Source organism: Pelodiscus sinensis, chromosome 2 (genome assembly GCF_052426305.1).
Source record: "Pelodiscus sinensis isolate ZL-2025 chromosome 2, ASM5242630v1, whole genome shotgun sequence".
Taxonomy (NCBI): domain Eukaryota; kingdom Metazoa; phylum Chordata; order Testudines; family Trionychidae; genus Pelodiscus; species Pelodiscus sinensis.
In genome coordinates this window covers 113,860,536-113,883,306 of record NC_143053.1, presented here as the reverse complement: position 1 = coordinate 113,883,306, position 22,771 = coordinate 113,860,536, and the positions used below count along the sequence as shown (strand labels likewise).

The window sequence follows — 22,771 nt, the reverse complement described above, 5'->3', positions numbered from 1 at the left end:
GTAGTCTGCAAACAGATTGCAGTCACCTGCCTCTACATGCAGGTGTAGCCATAAAGCCTCCACAAAACCCAGTCTAAATAAGAGAGAAAGGAAGGAAGGTGGAGTCTGAAGCTGAAAGATACAGAATGTGGATTGATTTATAGTGTACTGTTCTTGAAAACAAAATATAAACCAATATTGGTTGGACCTTCCAGGTCTGGCACCCTCGGGACCTGACCAGTCTTGGATAAGGGATTTTGCTGGACCAGAAGAGGTCATAACTGCCTCTCCCCCCACTATTGCCCTTCCCCTCCCCCACTCTGGATGGGCTACAGGCCCGACTGCCCTGCAGGTCCCATCCCCCTTTGTCTGCCACACCAAGCTGCCCAGCGGGGGCATGCCAGGGACCTGCACTGGGCTCACAGCTCAGCCATGCAGCCATCCTGGAGTATGTTGGGCAGCCCGAGCTGCAGCCCTGGGCCCCACAGAGGAGTCCAGCTGGGGCACACCTGGCTCCCAGTCCCTCCAGGCAGCCTAGCTGGGGCACTTCTGGCAGCACAACTGTGGGGAGCTGAGCTCCTGGCCCCACTGGCAGCTCGTTGCCAGTATCCCGCAGCCCTGCTACCTCGCAGGGCTCTTAGGCACCAGTGCGCCACCAAGACTTTCTGGTCCTGCAACATCTGTTGTCCTCCCGTGCCATGGATGTTGCTGGACAAGAGAGTACTGCTTTACAGAGGTTCAGCGTGCATTTTGAAAGATACTTTGAGAGACACTCAGATGCAATGGGCTTAGGTTCCATACAATTGCCTTAAAGTTGTCTAAATGTGGCTTATCCATTTTGGGGCATCTAAATTAGCACTGAGAGAGCACCATACATTAGGAACTGAAGTCAGTGGAAAGTGCTGGGTACGCAACACAATAAAAATCAGTCCACTTATCGAAGTGCAAACATGGATTTGTCACCCTAATTAGGTTTTAATTTTTTGGTGTCAATGTTGTTAGGTTCAGCTAATGATGGTTATGGTCCAAGATGTAAATACAGCCTTACCTGAGAATCAACTGCCTACTGTGGAGTCACTTACTCTTTTGACTATATTCTTGAGGCTAGCAAGTGTAAAAATGCAAGTCGTTTCATGCTCAAAGGATCTTATACTGCCATTTGATATTCTAATCCATACAAGTGGTCCTTCTATGTTTAAATTGTTAAATTGGTACCTATGCTGCCCTGAACATTTACGAGGTGAGAATACAGTGACTGGGGAAGGACAGCTTTAATTTCCTTGTGGAAGGCAGGGGCACCAGCGGCCTTCGTGGGCTCTAGGTTAAGGTGTGTGTGGGGGAGCTCCCAGAAAGGGTGGGGCCTTGGCTGGCTGGGGTGGGGTCAGTAGCAGTGGTGGCAACCAGAGCCCTGGGACCCTTTGAATCACTATGCCCTGGGAGCAACTACCCCCTTTGCCCCTCCTCCCCCGCTTCCAGCTGCAGGCCTGCTGGTAGGGATTCTTCTTATTCTGTGTTTGCATAGCACCCAGCCCAACACATGGAGTACTAATCCATGACTGGGGATCCTATGCACTATGATAGGAAGCTCTAGAACACATGACCTAAAGAGGGGGAGGGGAGGGCAATAGAATTGCTGGGCACCTGGACAAGATTGAGGAGGGGCAGATCTGTGCCCACAGAAGGGGCAGGGTCTCAGGGAAAGGGACAGAGGTGTGGTAGGGACTGCACCATGCTCCCGCCCCAGCCAGACCTTAGCACCTGTTCCCTTGGCCCTCATTCTTGCCTATTGGTGGGCCTGGCCTAAAGATAATTTGTGCTAGCAGGAATAGTGCCAGCTCCTCCATCCAGCACTACTAAGAGCACCTATCTATTGCTGACCTCTGAGCCTCTCTAATACAGAAACTGATCGCCATCCCACGTTGTGTGATTGTCCCCAGGAGTTTGATGGAAGTCCTAGAATGGGTAAGCTGGTCATTTCACTTACATTTCCAGAAATTAACAGTCACTAGATGAATATTATTAGGAATCATCTGAAAGTTGTGTCCTGAATGGAGGAGTTTTCCAGAAAATCAGGAAATAATATTATTTTCTTGGAGTGTTTTACTGTACTCCTATCTGAAGAGCATTTTTAAATAACAATTAATTTTTGGAGGTAATAAATTGTCAATCACTTAACTTTATCGGACATAAAGGAGGGAGCACAGATACTAGAAGTAGGAATGCTGGGAGGAGGGGGTTACTGCTGCACACCCTGGCGTGAAGTGGTCTCCATCGTATACAGGGTTTATAGTTTTGTTAAATGGCAAATCAGCACCCGCGCTACATAAATTATTCTAGTACCTCTGGGAGAGGGTAGTCCCTGAATACTATAGAGAAAAAAGAATTATAATCCCTTTCCGATTAGTGGAGCTGAAGGAAAGCGCTCCATTTCATCTGGTTCTGTAGTGTCCTAGTGCTCAACAAGCTGCCAGAAATGTTTGCACTCAGCAGCTTTCCCTCCTGTGAGCACTGCAGTAGATCCTAATGATAGTGCTATTTATGCATGAGCATGCACCTCACTGACTTAAAGTTAATGTTTATGAATATAGTACTTGTCCTTTCAAACTTTATGGAAATTCTTATGGCAGATACTTTTTAAATGATTCTATTTATTTAGAAAAGCTACCCTTGCTTTTAATACATATTTTCTCTAAGGGATTTACATGGGTGTCTGGTATAGGCAGGCTTCACAAAGAATGTTGTCACATGTCAATGCCCCAAAGTCTCATGCAACTGCATATTTATCAGCAGCATTACAATCATCATCTTCCATTATGAAATAACTTTAAACCAAGTCACCTTAAGTTGTAAGAACCATGGAAGAGAGAAAATAAAGACATATATTTGCATACTGATGGATAGGTGCCACTTTCTAATACATTACAGACCTTCCATTTACTGCAGTTAGCTGTGGATCACATCCTGGTGGTTCAGAAGGAAAGTGTTGTTAAGCACCCATTGCTGCAAACATCCCCAGGGCTGGAAGAGCTTTTACTCCCTGCCATGGGTCCAGCACCGCAGCAGTGGCACAAAGATTTTCAGTCTCAGGACTACAGCCAGGGGTGGGGAAGCAGTGAATTGAGGGTGGGGACTCAAGGGAAGAGGTGGAGTGGAGGTGGAATGGGGGAGGGGCCATGAACATGGGCAGTGGGTGAACCTAGGGCTGTGGGAGACAAGGCCCCAGACCCACTCCTTCCACCCTAGATCCTGCCCCTACTGCCCATGGACCCCATGAGAGTCAAGTCCCCTACGGTAGGGTGCCCCCCTGGCATGGGCAGCCCATGGTCTGCAGCCGTCCCTGACCCATTCCCTCTGGGGAGCAGACGGCCTGCACCTTTGACCCATGAGCCCAGATAGCCTGCAGCCTGGCTTCTCCAGCTCTACTGGAGCACAGGTGGCCCACAGTCTTGGCTTTCTCCTCCCACCCTGTCCCACCCCAAGCATGAGAAGGAGTAGTAATGCATGACCCCAGTCTGAATGGGCTGAGGTCCAGGAAACCCCAGGAGACTGGGGAATCTGTGTGGAATGGAGAGTGGGTTTGGGCAAGGCCAGCCTGGCAGTTTGAAAAGGCCTTGCCTTCCCCTTCCTCTTAAGGCCGCGGCTCATGGCCATGCAGGAAGGGGCAGAAGCGGGGCACAAGGCAGTGGGGGGAAGGGAGAGGGCAATTGGGGAAGGAGTGGAATGAAGAGGGGCCATGGGCAGGGTCACAGGCAGAAGAGGCAGAGCTGGGATGGGCACCACAGAGTTCTGAGAGCAGAATGGGCTTTGTCCAGAAGACAACAAGCTGGAAGAGGAGGGGCAGAGGGCTAGCCCCTGCAAGTGGAATGGTCACTTGATAATAATCCTTTGTTTCTTCCACCTTTTCTTTCTGCCTTTCTTGAAAGCTCTGAGGACATGGACTGTTTCTTATTATGTGTATGTCCCACAGCTAGCACAATGGGGTCCCCAGCCATGGCTAGAACCTCTAAGAGCTACTGTGATACAAATCATTATAGCAATAAGGGTATGAAATAACCAGAACAATGAAGTTGTTCCTTATTCTTTTGTGAAGTCCAAATGAGAAGAGTGCATATGTGCTTTGATTTTCTCCCTATAGTAAAAAAAAAACCAACCCACTAACCATTTCAGAGCAGGACAGCTGACCTTCAAAAGTAAATACGATTAAAGACAAACAAATCAGGTAAATACAATGAAAACATGGCTTGACAAGCAGCCTCTGGACAGAATTACAGTTCTATACACAGACTACACATTCAATTAGAATGATTGGGAATAGTGAAAATGTTTCCTTTGCCTCGGTTTGATATTAGCATGATATTGGTATTATAAAGGGCGCCGGAGTTTTGCAGAACAGGGAAAAAAGAAAGAATTCCACTGAGATAATGAGGTCTTGTTTCTTGGAGTGGCAAAACCCACTTCACACGCTCACAATACTATACATATATTTTTGTTAGTCTCTAAGGTGCTGGAGGGCTACTTGGTTTTTTTTTAAAGTTGTTTATGACATACTTGACTTCATACAAATATTCATAATTATATCACACTGAGTTATGCAATATCTCCAATATCTTTGAGTTTATCTATATCACTAATACACACTTTACTCTCAGTAAACACAAATCTTTTGAAAAACTAAGGATTACTTAGGTTTTAATAAATGAACCCTTGCTAAGGAACTGAAGGAACTGTGTCACTTGCCTCCTCTTAAAAAGACACTATTTATATCAATAACCCATTGCGTGTTACTCCAAGCTTCAAAACAGAACAGTGACAAGTTAACCAACCACTTTATAATAACATTTACTGCCCTTTATGAAGTTAACAAATCTATTTTTCAAATTTCAGTCATTTAAAATACAAAAGAAAAGCCATTTTTTCAGATGACAAAATGTGACTGCTGCTAGAATCAGAGTCGACTACATTTTTTTTATTAATTTTATTATTCTGAGATGATTGATAAGATTAATTAAAACTGGCTAGATTCAGATATCTTCAGAGGGCCAATGTACACAACCCTTGCAATATCCACTTGAATGAAACTGGAATAACTTCTATAGAAAGAGAGATATACCCAGTACTCCTTCTTTCCTCTTAAACTATATGATACAGTTATTTGGATTCTAAGACCAAAAGGGACCATTGTGATCATCTAGTCCAGGGGTGGGCAAATTCTAGCCCGTGGCCAGATCCGGTTTGCAGGGTTCATTCCTGGTGGGTCCCCACTCCATGTTTACCGGTCTCTCCGTAGGTATCAGAGTACTGCAGCTCTCATTGGCCACAAATTGCTCTTCGTGGCCAATGCAAGTGGAAGGAGGTGACGTCCCAGTCTGTGATGCTTCTGGCTGCTTGCATTGGCTACAATCAACAATTCAAAATCAACCAGAGCTGCAGTACCTGCGAAGGCACAGGTAAACATAGCATCGGCGGCCCACCGGGGACTAACCCTGCGGGCTGCCATTTTTTTATTGCCCACCCTGATCTAGTCTGCCCTCCTGTATATGACAGACCATACACCTTCCTCAAAATAATTCCTCCTCCTCTGCCTAATTACTAAGGGTGAGCTGTGCCTCAGCCACTGAGGGATGCAAGCTCCCTGTCCTCTCCTCTTGTGCCCAAGCCTCCTTTCCTCTGCTTATATCTTCTCCTCTCCCACAGGATCCCAGAGCACCTCCACCCCGGTCTGCCGTATGCTCAGTCCTGGTGCTCCAGATGGCACAGATGCAGTGCCTCCCAGCTCCATGTACCAGGTGGTACAATCCAAGCACCAAGCAATGCAGCCCTAGCCCCAGCCACTCTGAGGGTATGTCTACACTACCCTCCTAGTTCGAACTAGGAGGGTAATGTAGGCATACCGCACTTGCAAATGAAGCCCGGGATTTGAATTTCCCGGGCTTCATTTGCATAAGCGGGGAGCCGCCATTTTTAAATCCCCGCTGCTTCGAACCCCGTGCAGCGTGGCTACACGGGGCTCGAACTAGGTAGTTCGGACTAGGTTCCTATTCTGAACTACCGTTACTCCTCGTGAAATGAGGTGTACCGGTAGTTCGGAATAGGCACCCTAGTCCGAACTACCTAGTTCGAGCCCCGTGTAGCCGCGCTGCACGGGGTTCGAAGCAGCGGGGATTTAAAAATGGTGGCTCCCCGCTATGCAAATGAAGCCCGGGAAATTCAAATCCTGGGCTTCATTTGCAAGTGCGGTATGCCTACATTACCCCGCTAGTTCGAACTAGCGGGGTAGTGTAGACATACCCTTCGTCCCTATGGGCTGGGAACTGCAGGATGGGGCCTGTCCTGGGACAAGTGTGGGTGGGGTCACTGTAGACTGTTTGGGGAGGCATAGTCTCCCTCTACCTATGGTACCCATCACTCATGCTAATTCCCTGAGGGTATGTCTACACTACCACCCTAGTTCGAACTAGGGTGGTAATATAGGCAACCGGAGTTGCAAATGAAGCCCGGGATTTGAATTTCCCGGGCTCCATTTGCATAAAGCCGGGCGCCGCCATTTTTAAATGTCCGCTAGTTCGGACTCCGTGCCCCGCGGCTACACGCGACACGAACTAGGTAGTTCGGACTAGGCTTCCTATTCCAAACTACCGTTACTCCTCATGGAAACGGTAGTTCGGAATAGGAAGCCTAGTCCGAACTACCCAGTTCGTGCCGCGTGTAGCCGCGGGGCACGGAGTCCGCACTAGCGGACATTTAAAAATGGCGGCGCCCGGCTTTATGCAAATGAAGCCTGGGAAATTCAAATCCCGGGCTTCATTTGCAACTCCGGTTGCCTACATTACCATCCTAGTTCGAACTAGGGTGATAGTGTAGACATACCCTTAGTGTGTCATTAACTGAGTTATCTGCACTGAAAGGATAGGCTGACTCTGACCTACATAGTTCAGAAACGATGGTTGTATACTGTACCCCAGCAATCAGTAGGAATTCTTTGTGCATGAGGAATTCAACATCAGACTATCAAATGTTCTACTTAGAATTGTTTTAAAAAATCATACTAAAAATTGTTCGAACTAGGGTGGTAGTGTAGACATACCCTGAGTGTGTGTGTGTGTGTGTGTGTGTGTGTGTGTGTGTGTGTGTGTGTGTGTGTAACTCACACCAAGTACCTTGGTACTGGGAGACAGTTGGGCATGAGGTTTACCAAATTCAAAATAAGCGCTCTGCTATTTCGATTTTATTTCGAAATAGCGGTTTGGCTGTGTAGATGCTGGTAAAGTTATTTCGAAATAACAGCTGTTATTTCAAAATAACTTTGCTGTGTAGACATACCCTAACAGAATTAGGGCCTTTGACCTCCCTGAGCATTTCTTCCTGGCTATCAGGACTGGCCCTAGGGCAAGGCGAGCTAGGCGAGCAAGGCAAATGCCTTGGGCCCTGTGATTTCGGGGCCCCATGCTGCTGAATGTTCACTATCTACTGGCCTGGCGCCTCACTCCCAGCGTCCTGCCTTGGGCCCCACACACCCTTTTGCCGGGGCTGCTGGCTACCTTAGGTGGCTCCCTGCTCAACTTGCTGGCTATTGTGAATCCCATTTTTAGGGTTTGATTCATGTTACTGAGACTCATGCTAATGCACTAAAAACAGATGTTTTGATGTTGGGGCTCAGGCTCTCAGGTAACCCCATGACCCTACATACACACTTTGGAGCCCAATCTGAGGCTGAGGCACAATGGATATACAGCTATTATTGGACTACTGTGACCCCATTACCACACCTGTGGATCTGGGCTGGGAGGCTCACTCGCCAGTGCAGCTTGCACTTATCCATGTGCAGATCTACATTTAGAGCACTGCATTAGTGTAGTGGCCCCACTATAGTGCTTAAATGAAGATGCTCCGAGCTGACGGGAACGAGCTCTCCCATCGGTGTAGTTAATCCACCTTCCTGAGAGGTGGTAGCTATGTCAATAGGAGAAACTCTCCCGCCAACAAAGCGCTATCTACATGGCAATTTAGGTCACTATAAATTATGTTGCTCAGGGATGTAGATTTTTCCTACCCATGACCAATGTAGTTATACCAGTACAGGTCTATAATGTAGACCAGACCTGACTCAGAGCTATGGATTTCTCTAGACACAGGGTACCTGAAAGTCTGATGTTGCCACACCTATGTCCCATTGTAGACCTAGCCTGTTATGGCTGGTTTCTAGAAGGCAGATAATTAGCATGTGCTAAACTTTAAACTTGTCCTTAAAACCATCCCTACCCAACAAAGGAATTTCAATGAGATTTAAATTTGAGCACATGCTTAAGCATTTTTCAGAATAAGAGTCTATGTAACTGAGATCAGCAATACAATTAACAGAGACCATGAGTAGGGGGAGAAAATCAAGTGGTTAAAAGAATAATTTGTTACTACTTTAGGAAGGTGAAATGGTTTGAATAAAATGAAAACTGGTTTGAATTAATAAAATACTGAATTGGTAGCATGAGGTCTTTAGGAAGAGTGGGAAATCACAGTGAAAACCTGATCTCCATTGAAGTCAATGAGGTAGGACTGCGGGAGGTTGCCATTGATTTCAATGGGTCCAGAATTTTACCCTTAGTTTTTTACTTATGAGCTCAGCATTTTTGACATTAAGGATATAAATGGTTACATTGGCTAGAGTACATCTATTTGTAGTAAAGTTACACACATGCTAACAGAGTAAATAGTAAGAGTATGAAAGCAGTAATGGGTAGGTCTATGCTGCAAAAAACACATACCAGTGAAAAAATAAACCAAAATGAATGAAAAACCCATATTGCAACAAGTCTCAGATTCCATATCAACTGCTGTGGGCTTGCACTGTGGGGCTGAAAACAGCAATGCAGACTTTTGGGTTTGGTCTAGGGCCCATGCTCCAGGTGGGTTCTTGGTTTCAGAGCCTGAGCTCCAGCCCTTGCCTGAATTGTAGCCCCTCAGCATAAGTCCTACACACCCAAATCAGTTGACTTGGGCTCAGAAGCTTGCTGCTGTGGGTCTTTTTGTTTTGATTTTTGTATACCCTTACTGAATCAGAGATCACATTCATCTTCCTTTCCCAGTATTGTATAAGGATAGGGGTACCATACAGTGGGGCTACATCTACACTGTCCTCTCTTGCACAGAAAATTATGCAAATGAGGTGCCTATTATTTGACAGATCAGCCCAGACAGAAGGTAGAGAATCAAAAAAGAGGAAATGTCTGGGAAACCCCCAGGCTATGTCTATACTGTGCTGATTTGTGCAAGAAATATGCAAATGAAGCAAAGTGTGGAATATCACCACACCTCATTTGCATAATTAATATGCGTCCGCTTTTCGTGCAAGAGGCTTTTGCTCAAAAAGGAGCCGTCTACATGGCACTTTTTTGCACAAAAAACCCCTCTTGTGCAAGAGCCATTCTTAATGAGGAAGAACAGCTGTTGCGCAAGAGGGGGGTTTTGCGCAAAAGCGGCCGCTCTTTAATTATGCAAATGAGGGGTGATGATATTCCACGCTTCGCCTCATTTGCATATTTCTTGCACAAAACAGTGCAGTATAGACATAACCTAGGGGGTTCCCAGACATTTCCTCTTTTTTGATCCTCTACCTTCTATCTGGGCTGATTTGTCAAATAATTGGCAGCTTCCAGGAATTTTTGTGGAGCAGACATTGCAGCTCAAAAGGAGCTGGCTCTGCGCCTACCCACACCCTCTTGTAGCTGGCTCCCACCTACCCACAGCTGGTTCTGAACCCTGCAGCAGGAGAGAGGGAAAGACAAGGAGGAGCTGACAGATGGCTGGAGCTGCATCCCAGGCTTGTGCCAGCTTGCCCTGCCACTATGACAGTGCCTCCCACTTCCAGAGCGAGGCCCCAGATACCTCTCCTGTGCTTCCCACATATTTCTTTCAGGATCCTCTCACCTGCACTTCCCCTCTTTCTCTACCCTATCTCCCACTCCCCAGCAGTTTTCCTTTTGGAAGCATGAAAGATGGTAACCCCATGTAAGGATCTCTACATCTGCATAAATCTACTTTCTTTTGTAAAATAATGAATAGTACAGGCCAGCATTTACATGTGAAAAGTCATCAGAAATGGGAGAAGGAAAAACTGCCTACCTCAGTCATTTTTAAATAACTCAGGCCATTAATTGGCAACCTTTGTTTCTCCTACTTGCACAGCCATAAATTAGTTTTATGGATTAAGTAAATTTGAACTTTTAAAAATGATTTTATCGCTTAGAAAGCAAAACTCTGTAATCACAAGCAAACTGCTTAAAAGGGGAAAAAACGGGATTGAGAAGCTATAATTTCTTGCACCTTGGTTCCAAATTGTTGCTGTACAAATTAATCTAGTTAGTAATTGTAGTGCTGGCTCAAAGGTTCACAGCACAAAAGATTAGAATGAGTAGAAATAATTGGTGTCCACTAAATAGGTACTTTACCATTTGTTCAGGAAGAAAGTGTTGGTTTTTTTTTTTCAAAAACTAAAACCAAAATCCTGCTTTACAGATTACTTAAAACAGACAATAAAAGAGCCCTGCAACACTAACTTCCCAACATGGCTGGCCTTACCATGAGGCGAACGGAGGCAGCCGCCTCAGGTGCCAGACTGTGTGTGTGGGAGGGGAGGGGGTGCCACTAGGACCCAGAGAATTGAGATTTTTCAATGTTTTGGCCCAAGCGAGGGGACACGGGGGCATCATTTGAGCAAAATGTTGTGGGCCGGTCCTGTTCCCCAAGTGGCTGTTATTTCATTGATATGCCTTGTAGAAGACCCATCATGACTCCCCAGCGGCAGTGGGAGGAGGCAGTGCTAGCTGAGGTGGTTGGGGCTGAGGTAGCAGCTCCTCCAGCATCCAGGGCTAGCCTGGGACTGCATGGCCATGGCAGCGGAGCCTCTGGGGCCGGGCCGGGCCGGGACCATGTGGCTGTGGCAGCGGCTTCTCTGGTGGCCAGGGCCAGCCTGGGACCACATGGCTGCAGCAGTAGCTCCTCTGGTGGTGGTTCACCACCCAGGACAGTTGGGAAGTCACCACATGGCTGTAGCCCCAGTTTCAGTTCTGGGCAAGGGCTGGAGCTATGTTAGGGCCGTGTGATAGTTGCTCCTGGGGCAGGCCATGGGCGGCTGCTGGGACAGGACCTGGGGTTGAGGTGTGGCATGGGAGTGCCAGAAAGATGCTGTGGCAGTGGTGGCTGCCGTGGTTGGGAGATCAGGCTGCCATTCTTCTGCCATCATCACTAGTGGAGCAGTGCTGGAGACAGAGGCTTGTGTGCTGCTTAAAGTATCAAACTACAAGCCTGAGATCAGAGAACTCAGCAAGGGAAAGCAAGGCCAAGGATCACACTAAATGGTAAGATCTGCATCTTAATTTATTCATTAATGAAGCTGCTAAAATGTGAGTAGGACTATTATTGACTTTAAAAAGTATCAATGGCATGCAGACCCGTAAATAGAAGTGAATAAGTTAAATCTTGCCATGCTGCTTCTGAAAGGTTGCCGACCCCTGGTCTAGGAAGATTTCCCAACATGAAAGGATAGCGGGAAAATATTAGAGAGCCTTGGTAAAGTTTTTAAAGGAACCTGAAGGAGGACAATGTGCAATCTCCAAGACCAGCTCACTCTCCTCTCCTGAATCCCAGGCTTACAGTGAGCTCTCACTACATTCTGGAACATGGGATGATGGTAATTACCTTCACTCCATGTTGATCTATAGGGTGAGCCCCCTCTGTGCAGCAAGTATTATGAGAATGATGAGGCCCCATTCCTTCACCTAGTTTTAGGTTACTCATGCTGTGCTGATGAAAATTATCTCTATTCTAATGGTGTTCACTCATGCTGGGGAGAAGAGGAAGTGTAGCTTTTGATTCATCTCCCCTTGAAATATTGGAGACTATTTACAACACTCTGGGCAAAGGAAATCTGAGTTGAGTCTAGCAGCCTTTCATTCATTCTCCTCTTCAAAATTTACTTCATCTAGACAAATGCCAATTAATTCAGTGGCCAACTGTGGCGACCTTGCTTTTATTTCCTCGCAACAAAGTATCTCTAAGTATTTCTTGGCGTGTGTTCATGCTTACTTGGTGGTTCAATGACAAACAAGCACATTATTGCTAATGAATATGTTTGCAATTCCATCCTGGCCCCCAGCAAAAAAAAAAAAAAAAAAAAAAAGTATCTCAGAAGTCTGAGTGCAGTAGCTATTAATCAGCCCTAAGCTTTCCAATGTGTCTTAATTCAAAGCATTTGTTTCATACAATATTTTATGCACACCACACCAGTGTAGTTCAACTTAAGTTTCAAATTTTCATCTATTTTAGTTTACAATATATCAGTCTGGGAAGGTTTTTGGGTGGTTTTTTTGGCAGGGGTGAGGGGAGCTGTTTATTTTTCTCTTTCTGAGGATTTCCATTCTCCAGTAGGGTTCAACAGCATGAGTGTCAGAGTGTCATCATCAGAGATCATACTATGGAGCCCAGCTGGGTGGGAGCCAGTGATGGGAAAGGGGAGGGAAAGAGGCAGGAAAAAGTTTGCATTTGGCATCCTTGAAGAAGAAACCAAAGCAGAGCACTTTGCAGAGCAATCTCTTTCACACAGCACAAAAAATATGGGCATGGCTATCACTGGCCTGCATTGCCCTTCCTAACACACACAGAGGGTAAGCCTCTGCACAGGGAATACCGCCCTTCTATACAGAAGAGAAGGGGTCAGCTGCCTTAGCAGAATTACTCACCCCCTCCTCCAAACCACAGGCTCCAAGCTGGGAGAATGGGAGGACTGGGCTGATAATGGGCAGACACACCTCATCCCCACCTGGGAAAGGTAATAAAACACCCCATTATTAAGATACTCAGCACCTGGAGATACTGACTGGTGCCTGACACCAAACCGTGTTTGTACTGAAAGAAGTCAGCCAGAAAAATACAAAGTGGGGGCCTTGATAATTCTACAAAGACTATAAAAAAATCCTAGGAAATAAAACCTTCCAAATGAAGGAACTAAAGTTCCTATAAAATAGTAACCCCAAAAGCTTTTGCTTATAGAGTCTCCAGTGGTAAATAGACAGATTAATTAATTAATCCCACTTCATTTTAATTGGTCAGCACTCTTATTTTCATTTGATACCTCCCTGGGTTGCTTCTCCCACATGGCAGTTTAAGAAATTGTCAGACTGGGAGGTATACCTGCATACACACAAACAGATATTGTCACAGAGACCTCACCCAAATGCCTCAATATCACTTCCTTTCAGCACTCACCCATCTGACTCAAGCAGATGTTCCAAGGGACACCCACATTTACACCCTGGTGGTACAGTCTCGTCAGCTTTCCTTTTAATGAGATAAGGGTTTTGCTTTGCTCTGGAGTCTGATTCAAATATTCTCCTCACTAGTCAGTTAATAGGATCAGAGCATCTCCAGCTGTATTGTACAGGTTCTCTCCTGGGCAATCTGCTTCAAGGAGATGGATTGAGAGGCTTACACCTTTAAATATGATGCAGTCAAGGAGAATTATAATTATTGCATGTGCTAATACTATTTACAAGATCCAGATCATGCAGGATAGGAAACAGGAAATAAAAATGGACTGTACAGAAATCACATCAGCAGAACTCATTGATAATGTGTCATTCATGCTATCAGAAAGTTTTGTTACAGAGAAGAGAAACACAGGATAAACTCCCCAAAATCTAATCACAGAAGACTTCTGTTTCTATGGAACAGACTGTCATTCTCAGCCTATGTGAAAAAAGAGATGAAGGACTGTGTTGCCCCTTTTGTTTCAGATTTTCTTTCTGAAATTCAATCTCTCATTTCATCCTCCTGAAGCTGTGGCTGGCAGCACTTACACCCTTTTCTGACCAACCTGGTAGGGTCATCTTTTTTAGTGCTGCTTTTTCCAAAGGGCAATCTTCCATTCTGTTGCCGTGCTTCATTGCCAGTGCAGTTTTTAGGCAGCATTAGTTGTGGGGTGCAGATGCTACAACTTTGAGCTAATATTTTTAAAGTTGCCTAGAAGATTCGCTTGCCCTCTGTCCATTATTACAATTAATAAGAACTGCATACACAAATCTCCTATCACCATGGAAACGATAGCCTAAAGGTCTAATCGCCTGATCTGTGGACACAATCAATTGTAAATACACTTTAGCACTTAGCTGCCAAACTACAAGCTTATCTACACTGTCACTTTGCTGAACTGTAACTTTCTCGCTCAAGGGTGTGAAAAACATACCCTGAGCGCAGAAAGTTACAGTACTGTAAATTGCCAGTGTAATTAGCTACTCACAGTGCTGTTAGCTACTCTTCCCGTGGAGGTGGTTTACCTACAGTGTTGGAAAAGCTTTCTCTGAGCACTGGTGCCATGACCATACCACTGCACTTGGCAATGTAGGCAAAGCATACCTGACCTATAGGTGCAAAGAACAATCTAACGTCTGAATGCCAATATGAGCCCGGCATGGTTTCAGTAAAAATTGAAAATTAGACCCAGGTTCTTGCCTAGGCATTACTGAATGTAATACTCCTAGGGCATGCTATGCCAAAAAAAAATAAAATTTTGCACCATGGCATTGGGGAGCCCAGGCCACTGGCTGCACAGAGGTAGGAAGTATCAGAGGGGTAGCCGTGTTAGTCTGAATCTGAAAAAGCGACGAGGAGTCCTGTGGCACCTTATAGACTAACTGAAGTGTAGGAGCATCAGCTTTCGTGGGCAAAGACCCACTTCGTCAGATGCAGGTAGTGGAAATTTCCAGAGGCAGGAATAAATATGCAGGCCAGGATCAGGCTGGAGATGACGAGGTGGATCCAATCAAGGAGGATGAGGCCCACATCTAGCAGCTGATCTGGAGGTGTGAATTCCAAGAGAGCAGAAGCTGCTTTTGTAGTTAGCAAGCCATTCACAGTCTTTGTTTAATCCAGAGTTGATTGTGTCAAACTTAAAGATGAACTGTAGCTCAGCAGTTTCTCTTTGAAGTCTGGTCCTGAAGTTTTGTTGCTGCAGGATGGCTACTTTTAGATCTGCAATTGTGTGTCCAGGAAGATTGAAGTGTTCCCCTACAGGTTTTTGTATGTTGCCATTCCTAATATCAGATTTGTGTCCATTGATTCTTTTACGTAGGAACTGTCCTGTTTGGCCGATGTATATAGCAGTGGGGCATTGTTGGCACATGATGGCATATATTACGTTGGTAGATGTGCAGGGGATGTGCCGGCCTACCTCCCAAGGCCCACACGAGGAAGTGAGGAGACAGATTGACAGAGCCGGACGTGTACCCAGAAGCCTCCTGCTACGGGACAAGCCCAGGAAAGAAACCAACAGAACACCACTGGCCATCACCAACAGTCCTCAGCTAAAACCTCTCCAACGCATCATTAGTGATCTACAACCCATCCTGGACAATGATCCCTCGCTTTCACAGGCCTTGGGAGGTAGGCCGGTCCTTGCCCACAGACAACCCACCAACCTGAAGCATATTCTCACGAGCAACTACACACCGCACCATAATAACTCGAACTCAGGAACCAATCCTTGCAACAAACCTCGGTGCCAACTCTGTCCACATATATACACCAGCAACACCATCACAGGACCTAACCAGATCAGCCATACTGTCACTGGTACATTCTCCTGCACATCTACCAACGTAATATATGCCATCATGTGCCAACAATGCCCCACTGCTATAGCGACGAGGAGTCCTGTGGCACCTTATAGACTAACTGAAGTGTAGGAGCATAAGCTTTCGTGGGCAAAGACCCACTTCGTCAGATGCATGTAGTGGAAATTTCCAGAGGCAGGAATAAATATGCAGGCCAGTATCAGGCTGGAGATGATGAGGTGATCATCAGATCATCAGGTGCAGATTCAGACTAACACGGCTACCCCTCTGATACTTGACACCACTGCTATATACATCGGCCAAACAGGACAGTCCCTACGTAAAAGAATCAATGCACACAAATCTGATATTAGGAATGGCAACATACAAAAACCTGTAGGGGAACACTTCAATCTTCCTGGACACACAATTGCAGATCTAAAAGTAGCCATCCTGCAGCAACAAAACGTCAGGACCAGACTTCAAAGAGAAACTGCTGAGCTACAGTTCATCTTTAAGTTTGACACAATCAACTTTGGATTAAACAAAGACTGTGAATGGCTTGTTAACTACAAAAGCAGCTTCTGCTCTCTTGGAATTCACACCTCCAGATCAGCTGCTAGAAGTGGGCCTCATCCTCCTTGATTGGACCCACCTCGTCATCTCCAGCCTGATCCTGGCCTGCATATTTATTCCTGCCTCTGGAAATTTCCACTACCTGCATCTGACGAAGTGGGTCTTTGCCCACGAAAGCTTATGCTTCTACACTTCAGTTAGTCTATAAGGTGCCACAGGACTGCTCGTCGCTTTTACAGAGGTAGGAGATCACTGTGCAGCTCCTCCCCCGGACACAGATTCAACAGTGAGGTTGCCCCCAACCTGACACAGCACAAGGACCAGGCCTGGCCCCAAAACACCCCAGGGGCTTGCCTTTCCATGCTGGGTGCACCAGGTGTGGGAAGGGAGGCTCAGCAAGGCAGGATCCAACTGTTGAGGGGCGAGGTGTGGGTGGATCCAGGTGTGGCTAGAGAGGGTTCTTTTTGGGGCAAGCTGGGTTTGGACAACACAGTGGAGGTGGGGGCAGAGGGCAGGTGTCTGTGTGGGGGTCCTGAATGTACAGGCACTTATTGGGAGGTTCTGGGTGCAGTAGAAATAGGACTCTGCAGGGAGTCCAGATGAAGATGGTTGTGGCTCAGTGTGCGGTGGGATCTAAATGTGGGGAGGATGGAACTTGGAAGGGGTCTGGAGGTGTCTAGCTGAGTCTTCTACAGATCCCATTGCCACCCCATAGTGACTTACCTCTCTGCCTGACTACGCAAAACATACTGCTGAAGAGGGACATCTGACTGCTCTTGTGGCTTCCCTTTTCTTACCCATCAGAAAGTCATTTTTTTCTACAGGGAAACAAACAAATCTGTGGGGGACATACATTCTGTGCATGTGCAGAGGCACAGAATTCCCCCATGAGTAGGATTAAGACAGAACAACCTTCTAAAATATCACCCTAAATTTAACCTCACAACTGATTCTGTCTGAAAAAAACTATATTTACAATATTTAAAGTGGGTACACAATTATTTTCCACATTTGTCTTTTCCAGTGCCAAGATGTCAAGAGATCAGTGCTGCATCGTCGGGTGTGTCTACACAGCAGGGCTTAACTCAAAATAAACTACGCAATTTGAGTTACGTCATTTGTGTAGCTTATTTCGAAATAGCTTATTTGAAATTGGGAGTGTCTACACAGCACTTATTTCAAAATAGAGTACTCTTCCTCCGACTTCCCTTACATCTTGTACAATGAGGGTTACAGGAATCTGAGTAAGAAATCCTCTATCTTGACAGTATTTCAACATTATTTTGAAATAACGCTAGTACCCTTTGTCTATCTCAAGCCATGGGGAATGCCTCATTGTGAAAGAAGTTTTTTCCTATTGTTTGCAGATTAAAAAAGCTCAGTGCTTCCTTGAACAGTACCGCACAATTCTCAGTGTAGAAACTGCACTCCCTATTAGCTATTTAAAGATTGTATTTGGGACAATTAAATACAAATTCTGTTCCTTTGCTCCTAGATTGAAATGAAGGTGAGTTTGAAAAAGAGGTCAGCTTTTTAAAATGGCCTTCAGCCTTAAAACTACAAGTATAATTTCTGCTTTTAACTTGTTGATTACCCTATTTTTCATAAATAACCAGGTCAACCAACCTTCTGCATCTGAAAAGATAAATATCGTATTATACATGCAAACTGGTTAACTAGATGCCTGCCTATAGGATTTGGGCATGTAAATGAAATTAGTCCTCTGGAACATTCTACAGCTGTGTACTTTTGGGGTAGAAGCTCTGGTCTCCCCTAGTCAAGAATTAGGGTTACTGTCCCCACCCCCCAGCAGAGCAACACAGACACTGAACCAGCTCAGCTCTGGAAGGACATAGCTATAAAGCTGTTGACAGCACCCAAGAACCCATCCCTCAAAAAGGACCAAAATCCCAAATAAATCCATCTTACACTGTATAAGTTTTACACAGAAAAGCCTATACATTCACCCTTTTTATTAAGGAAAGAGTTATGTGAAAAGTGGTTGCTCCCCCCTCAGTTAACAGTTTTTAATACTGGACTTAATAATAAAAAATGTTTTTATTAAGTATAGAAAGTAGGATTTAAGTGGTTGCAAGTGAAAACAGATCAAAGTAAGTTACTAAGCCAAAATAAGCAAAACACCCCAGCTAATTCTAATGTGCTAAGAAATTTGTTACATGCAAATTCTTATCCTAACAGTCATTCTAATGATCTCCTCCACAAGCTAAGCAGCCTCCCAGTTAGGCCCATTCCTGCCCTTGTTCAGTCTTAGACGTTTCTAGAAGGTATCTTAGGTAGTCAGTTGGATGGGGGGAGGTCTCCTGGCATTTGACCACTCCTTATTGGCTCTCCCCTTTATATCCCCTTTGCCTAAGGCAGGGAACTCCTTGTGTTCAGTTCAAATTATTCTCACTTTGAGTGGAAAAGTACCAGATCTAATATGGGTTCCAGCATCAGGTGGTCTAGTCACATGGCTTTGTAGGACCAACCACAGGTTGTTGACTTGATCACCAAGCCATGAAGTTCCTAAAGCATCACTAATGGCTTTTACTAGAATACCTGGATTAAGAATATAGGTTCCCACTTAATATTTCTAATATCATATACAAGAAAGATACATGCACAAACATAGGATATCCCATTCAGGGGATCACAGGCTCTTGAATGACAGGTTACATGACCCCATTTTTCAGAAAGCATCTTTGAAATATGCATATTCATAGTCATAATCCAATTTTCATAAAGTGTGTGGGGGGGGGGGCGCGTTAAGACACTGTCTTCTTCCACATCCTACCAAGAGGAGAGGACAAGAGAAGATGCGTAGGAGTGGATTCTTTGATGTGGGATAATCAGCTGCAATGGGAGCATTCACGGAGTAGACACACCCCTGTGCCTATGGAGGTGGAAGCTGGATTTGAGCCATAGTGCCTGAAGTCTAAACTGTTAATTAAATATAATAACACCTTTTACTTTTATAGGACCTTTAATAACAACAGAAAAAGATGTAAATTGATACCCTTTTCTGGGTTTCCCTTAGCATTTGCCTTATCTTTGTGTTTCATCTGGGTTTTATATGGCTCCCATCACTACAACAAACAGGACCTCATGGATGGCAATGAATTTATATTCACAAAATATCTGCAAGGGCAGGGAGCGCTGTTCGTCCCATTTTACAGATGGGGAATGGATGTGAGGATATGTTGACACTGCAATCAAATGTTAGTTTTAATCTAACTAGCATGATAAAAAGGTTAGTTTTAATCTAACTAGCATGATAAAAATAGCAATTAAGATATAGCAATCCAAACTAGCAAACCAACTACATACCTGGGTCCTGGGGCACAGGACAGAGTGGCTCAAGAAGTTTTGCTGCCCAATGCAGACAGAATTTCTAGTGTTTCCCATACTGGCTGAGCAATTAACCCACAACAAGAAAAAGCTCAGAGACCCCTCCAGAAGTTGGAGCCCAAGGGAGAGCTCCTTGTTCACACACTCTCTAGAATCGGCTCTGCCTGGGTAGGTGTGTACAACCTGTACGACTGTTATCTTCATTGCTATTTTTAGCATGCTATTTAGCTTAAAGATAGTGTGGGCATAAGCCTATCCAAGCTGCAATCACTCTTTCAATTGCAGTGAATAAGAAATAGCAATCATGCCTGTTCTAATGCAAATAGCATTTATTTAAGCTTCCATGTACAGGATCAACTAAGCAGCTTTAAAAATGTCCCTGAAACCTTCAAGCTACATAGCACAGATGAAGAATTGACGAGAAATTGACATGCTGCACTGTACTTTCTCTCCTTGAGAAGGCCGATAAAAATAGCATGGGAATAATGATTGTAGCAATCCAAAAGAGGCTGAGTAGGTTACCTATCTTCCTGGATTGACTGGGAGTTTTCCAGAATCTTCATCAATCTCCAAGTGACTATTAAAAACAATCCAAGAGATTTTAATAGGTTGTTAAGAGACCAGTCAGCAGCACAGCAGGGCTAATGAAGTCTCCCTACCTGCCCTACATGGCTCCCAGAAGTAGCTGACATGTCAAGCTCCTAGGCACAGGGGGCGACCATAGGAGCTCTGTGCACTGCCCCCACCCTTAGTGATTCTGCCCCCACCCTGATTGCTGGCTCTGCAGCTCCCATTGGGTGCGGTTCCTGGCCAATTGGAGCTGCAAAAGTGGTGCTTGCAGAAAAGGGTTCCATGTGGTGCCACTTAACTGTCACTGCACCTAAGGCCACAGGGACATGCTGGCCACTTCCAGGAGCTGTCCAGGGTAAGTGCTGTATCACCATGAGACCTCCTGTCATGCCCCAACACCCTACCCCAGCACTGAACCTCTCCCCAGCTCCCTCCAGGAGCCTGAATCCCCAACCCCCTCCTATGCCCCAGCCTCAGGCCCGAGGCCCAAGACTTCTCCTGCACTCCAAACTTCTCAGTCACATCCAGAGCCCCTCCTGAATCCCAAGCTCCTCATCCCTGAGTTGCCAGAGTCTGTGCTCCCAGCAGAGCCTCACCCGCTCCCATGCCACAATATCCCATCACAGCCTGGAGCTCCTTGAGCTTATTTCTGACCTCTGAACATGCTTACTGAATCTGGCCCTGCAGGCAGGACAGTTTTGGGAATGCTTAATTTGAGAAATCAGGAAGAACTCAGATACTTTGAAGCTCAGCAGTATCAGGACTGAGGTGGCTGTGTGCATGCACAGTGGTAGAAATTTGAATACCAAGACATTACTGGAGGTAACTTAGGAACCCAGGGAATTTAGGTAGCAGCTGAGCAGGGGCTTTGAGAACATAAATATTGGATTTATGTGCCTAATGTGGCAGTTAGACATCTAAATCCTTTGTGGATCCAATCCCTAGCGTTTTAAGAAGAGGATGCTAAGCACCTTCCAAAAGATACCCAGCCCTTTGCAATAGCAAACATTGAAAACAAACACACACACAGTTATCGCTTTATCTATCTCTGGAGTAGTCTGAGAACAAATGCAGCAGCTGTTTAATAGAGCATGGCACCATTACACAAACAGTTCAAGACAGGAAGTGAAGCAGAATTCTATAGCCAATTGAACCCGCAGAGGTAGAAAGAAAGTAAATAACTGATCTGGAAATTGGCCACAAGAAAAATTAAAACATTTGTCAGGAGTTCATCATACTAAGTGCACTAAACAAAACATACATGACCTGAGATTTTAAAAAAATTATTTTTAATCAGAAAATGTTGAAGCCTCATTTATGCACATTAAAAAAACCCTGTTTCATCTGTGTTAATTTTGTAGCTATACCTATAATCAGCTGTTGTAAATTGACGCAGCTCCACTGAAATCAATGGGATTATGCTGATTTATATGGGATGAGAATCTGGGCAATTAATATATATGCTAGAGCCAGGTAAAGAAGTTTGTACTTTTAAATTTCAGGACATAATTTTTTTTTGTTGTTTTCAAGTTTGGAAGAATTTATTTGTCAGACTGTAAATATAGTATTTGGCAAAACATCTCAGGGTATTTTTAATCAATAGTTCATTTAGACCTTGCTCCAATGCCCAGTGAAGTCAATGTAAGATTTTCCATTTACTTCAATATGCTTTGGATCACGTTCATTAGCATTAGCAGGTTGATTTGATTTTATCACTGTAACTTTACATTACTAAGTCTGACAGGGCAGGTGTGTGAATTAAATGTAGCCTAAATGGAGTGCCAAACAATAGCTTGTGTCGCAATAACTTGTGCAAGATGATTAAAAAGCATTTTTTGAGAATGCTCCTGCTATTTTAGCAATTTCTGTCTCAAATATATTTTTTCCCACAGACTTGTATTTTATGTATCTCTTATATATCAGACAAAATCCACAATGTTCTTAGTGATTCTGGATAAAAAATGCAAAGTTCTATCTCTTCTCCTTTTCATAATAGATTTTTTTTTTATAAAATAGTAGGATCATAATAATGTTGTGCTTGAAATATTGTAATTGAAAACTTGTGTTGTGTTTGAAATATTAGTTATGTTTTTCACGACACTAAGGGCATGTCTATACAGCAGGGATAAACTCTGTATCTCTTGAGCTACACTAATTGTATATCTTAAGTCGCAATAGTTTATTTGACTTTTGGCACTGTCTACACAGCAGTTATTTCGAGATATAGCACTCTCCCCCTGACGTCTCTTACTCCTCGGAAAATGAAGGTTACAGGAGTCAGAGTAAGCAGTCCTCCAGCTCAACATTATTTTGACATTATGTCAAAATAACTGCTGTGTGTAGACACAGACTATGGTATTTTGGAATAACGTCTTAGCTTAGATCTGCTTACCATGGGGTCCACACCACAGAGTTGATTAGGAGGGTGATTTATTGGGTCTTTACTAGACTCTCAATTGAGCGCCAGTGGATTGATCCTTGCAGTGGAGATCCGACCTGTATTGGAAACAAGCATTTAGGCTATGTCTACACAGAAGCATTATTTTGGAACGTAATAACATAACTCAAATTGCATAGCTTACATTGACCTGATGTTGCAGTGTAGACCCACGCAAATATATATAGGACATGGTGAAGTACTTCTAGAATCATGTCATAGCTTGCCAGGTACCTGGGTATAGATCACTACTGATCACACA

The 22,771-nt window shown here is 44.7% G+C and overlaps 1 long non-coding RNA gene across 1 annotated transcript in view; it reads right to left on the bottom strand.

The window, feature by feature from the left end:
• LOC102447401 (uncharacterized) overlaps positions 1 to 22,562 on the bottom strand; it is an 80,784-nt gene extending 58,222 nt beyond the window's left edge. The window contains exon 1 of the long non-coding RNA XR_016348864.1: positions 22,465 to 22,562. This is a non-coding gene — a long non-coding RNA (uncharacterized LOC102447401). The remainder of the gene's footprint in view (positions 1 to 22,464) is intronic.
• Positions 22,563 to 22,771: the final 209 nt, after the last annotated feature.